Source organism: Acinonyx jubatus, chromosome D4 (genome assembly GCF_027475565.1).
Source record: "Acinonyx jubatus isolate Ajub_Pintada_27869175 chromosome D4, VMU_Ajub_asm_v1.0, whole genome shotgun sequence".
Lineage (NCBI taxonomy): Eukaryota > Metazoa > Chordata > Mammalia > Carnivora > Felidae > Acinonyx > Acinonyx jubatus.
In genome coordinates this window covers 69143843-69148015 of record NC_069391.1, presented here as the reverse complement: position 1 = coordinate 69148015, position 4173 = coordinate 69143843, and the positions used below count along the sequence as shown (strand labels likewise).

Sequence of the window (4173 nt, the reverse complement as noted above, 5' to 3'; positions counted from 1 at the left end):
TTTTGTTTTGTTTTGTTTTGTTTGTTTAAAACAGGTCACTCTGGCTACCTTGTTGAAATGTGGTAGCTCATTCTTTTTAATTATTTATTTATTTATATATTTATTTATTTTTGAGAAAGAGAGAGAGAGCATGGGGGAGGGGCAGAGAGAGAAGAAGACAGAGGATCTGAAGCAGGCTCTGCGCTGACAGCAGAGAGCCTGATGCGGGGCTTGAACTCACAAACCATGAGATCATGACGTGAGCTGAAGTCGAACAATTAACCAACTGAGTCACCAGGCAGGTCATTTTTAACACTCGCCCTTCTCCATAGGGCCAGATTGTTTCCAATAACTTATTTGTTTTCTGGAATTGTTTAGGTTTAGTGCAATACCTTTACAAGACATTTTAAATTTTAGACATTTAAATGGAAAGACATTTCCATTTTAAAGACATTATTTAAATTCAGTAAATCACTTTACGTATGAACAAAAAAGTGCACATATCAAAGTTTTGCTGTTGAAAACATTAAACATATCAAGTCTCTACGTGGTCACGTGGAATAATTGAAGTAACTCAAGTTCTGTTTCTTTATCTTTATAATCACTGTGCTATCATCATGTAATTTGGATCTGCTGTTTAAATGCTTAAATGTAAAGCTACAGAAGGATTAGAGACAAAAACCATAATGAAAATGAGCTCCTCTGATTCAGAACCATCACAAACTTAACTTTCAAAAGACCAACAAGTCCATGCATGTCAGGGGCCCACTGTGTTACTTAGAGCTCAGAGTCCATTTCCACATAGAATACAATGTTTGTTAAAGGGCAAGTATTCAGATGGACTCATTTAAAGCTCATATATTAATTATTAAAATTCCACAGGAACTGCAGCAATTGTATAGAACTTAGATCATCAAAAAAGATTTTTTTCAGGGATTAGTTTTTTACTGCTGAAATCCTTTAGAATTGCCCATGCATGGTGATAGTAAAAAATGGACTGACTTTTAAAGGTTTTATTATTGCTTTTAAATTCTTTATAGTCAATGCACCCCTTTCCTAACTGCACCCAGGGCACATCTGCCCCCCTTTCCCTACCCCAGCCCTCAGGATACCACTGGTGCGGAGAATGCATCAAAAGAGAACAAGGGATTTGGAGGAGGCCAGTAAGAGGGAAGCCCATGGCAGAGAAAATGGAGGCTTGCTGGGACTTTGTGCCTGATTAGACATTTAGGTGGGGACAGGAATGAGGCCATGTTATCTCCCAGCGTTCTGCTGGGGTGCCCAAGGGGATGGACTTCTTGGTATGTAGATGGGACTGATGCCACAAGAATGGTTGCAATTGCCTGGGGAGAGAGCATTGTGCAATGGTTCTAAACCTTGATGAACTCTAACATGTAAAATGGAATATGCTGGCAACATATTAGTTCCATTTTGCAACTGGGAAACCAAGGCACTGAGTGATTATATCACTTTTCCAAAAGCAAGTTAGGAGAGATACCAGTGTTGATTTTTGTCCTCATCGTGTGTACCCAGTCACTTGATCAAACTGTGATTTAAGAAAGAACCATCTTTGGGAGATATTGAAAAGAAACACAGGTCCTATCATTCTTCCATCCTGGGAAAGAAATGCTGATGGATGTTATCAGTCTCTGGGACAGGTGGAACTTAGACCTAATGAGTACGTGGTATGAAGGGAGCAACGTGGACTTTCATTTCTCTGGGAATAGATGTGTTTTACTTGAAACATGGTTTCAGGAAGTCCAGAAAGGCTGCCAGAGATGTGGAAGAAAGCCCGAAGAGCATGGCATCACCAAAACCAAGACGGAAGGACATTTCAAGGAGAGAGATCTTTTCTGATATCCCTAGTGCCGAAGCATGGGCTCTCACATGCGGTAGGTGCTCAATACTTGCAAGATGGTGGGAAATCGGATAGACTAGAAGTCACACTAGGCTAGGGATCATTTACCTGAATATAGACCCAGCTCTGGGAAAACTAAACATGTACTCTTAATCAAGTAATTGAACTGCTCAGATTGGTCCAAAAGCTTTCTTTCAACTCTAAGATTCTACATAAAGGATGACCACTCCCAAAATAATTAATAGTTTGCTCTCCATTCATCCGAATGATTCAAAAAGCAGAGCTGGAAGGGACCTTAGAGACCATCTCCCTTCTTTCAGCCCCTCAGTCTAAGGAAGCCCAGGCTAAGAAAAAGCCTATACTTTGATAAAGGTGCATCAGCATTCAATCCCACATCTTCTCCCTTCTGGGTCACTGTTCCATCTTGTAGCTCCATTGTCTTTCTTCATGTGTAGAACTAAAACAAAAATGTTGCATAAGGTTTTCTTCCCCAGTATTCTCTCTTTAGAAGTGCCATTATGGTTAACTCCTGGGCATTCCACATTCTTGTGCTAACAAACTGAAAATGATCAACGAAGGCCAGTTGATTCTCTGAAGATGTATGTGTACACACGCACACACAATGAGAATTGTAACCGAGGCCTAACTTACCTATTTTTCCCCATCAATCTCACCAACCTCTCTTATACACTATTGATAGTGCCAGCTATAACAAAGAGATAAATAAAACCTCAGGCACTATTGACAAGACTAAATCTTGCTAACCACATACAGCCCTTGTATAGCAGTGAGTGACACTGCACTCAGAAGAAAATAAGCACATCAATGGAGAATTTGGAAGACCAATGTTTTCTACTCTAGCCTAATGAAATATTCTGTGCTGCTTGATTTTGCCATAAAGAACACCTTCGGAAAACTGTTTTTACAGACATCTCTGTATTATATAAAATTTACAGTTGACCCCTGAATAACACGGGTTTGAACGACATGGGTCCACTTCCATGCAGACTTTTTTTTATCTAAGTATAATACACTACTGTGTATTTTCCCTTCCTTATGATTTTCTTAATAACATTTTTTCTCTAGATTGCTTTATTGTAAGAATATAGTAGATAATACATATAATATACAAAACATGTGTTAATCAACTGTTTATGTTATCAGTAAGGCTTTCAGTCACCAGTAGGCTACTAGTAGTTTTGGAGAGATTTTTTTACCGCACGGGGGGTCAGCACTCCTCACCCCACATTGTTCCAGGGTCAACTGTAGTCGAAATTAGAAGTAAGAGTGATCAATTCCAACTTAACTGCTATGACTTTAGTTAAGACTTAGCTCAGCAGGTCTTGTCAGTTCTCTCTCCTGAGTGACATATTATCACTAACATCGCCATTTCCCCTTATGCACCATGTATGTATCTCCTCCCCCAATACCTACTGCTCTTCCCATGACAACACATTTATTAAATGCTACCTACCTTATTGAAGACGTTTTCTTTTTTTTAATGACCTTTTTTAAGTAACATTTTTCAACATTTATTATTTTTGAGAGAGAAAGAGAGAGAGAGTTGGGAGGGGCAGAGAGAGAGAGGGAGACACAGAATCTGAAGCAGGATCCAGGCTCTAGGCTCTGAACTGTCAGCACAGAGCCCAACACGGGGCTTGAACTCACAAACCATGAGATCATGACCTGAGCTGAAGTCTGACGCTCAACCAACTGAGCCACCCGGGAACCCTGACATTTTCTTTTTATTTTAATATGTTACTGCTTATAAGAAATGTGCTGTCCCCTGCACATTCAAGGGAACCCACTATTTACCTTAAATGTTCCAAGGCACTACAAAAATGTCCCTGACTTTAAGAAGACCATCTCTAATGCTATGGAAACTTCAGGGAAGGTTTATATCAATTGCAAGTTACTTGGGGTGCTTTTGTTTTGTTTCTCCATCCTGGGCTATACTTTCCCTGGAGTGACAGTGGTCTTTCTTCTCCAACCTAGTAATTCAGCTGCCCATCTAAAGCTCTCAAATTCCATCCCATGCCATAGAGTTCTCATACCAGACCCATTGTATAAGGCTTTTTGATGATATTTCTTTTTCTTTTTGTATTCTCTTGTAGTCCTCAGCACCAGGGGGCCTTAAGGGAAATAAAAAGATAAAACTTCAAAAGCAGCACCTAACAATATAGTGAAAACTGTGTGGCACATTCCGACCCAGGTGCGTCACCCACTGTCATGGAATGCCATTTTGCTGAGGCCAGGGCTTTGCCCTAGCACCTACTTAGTACCCAGCAATTGTCAAATCACCTTTCCATGAATCCTTAGTGAGGCTGCATGGAATA

At 40.1% G+C, this 4173-nt stretch overlaps 1 protein-coding gene across 1 annotated transcript in view; it reads right to left on the bottom strand.

The window, feature by feature from the left end:
* The window catches only part of LOC128312218 (uncharacterized), a 63242-nt gene that overhangs the window by 1836 nt on the left and 57233 nt on the right, over window positions 1-4173 (bottom strand). The window lies entirely within an intron of this gene.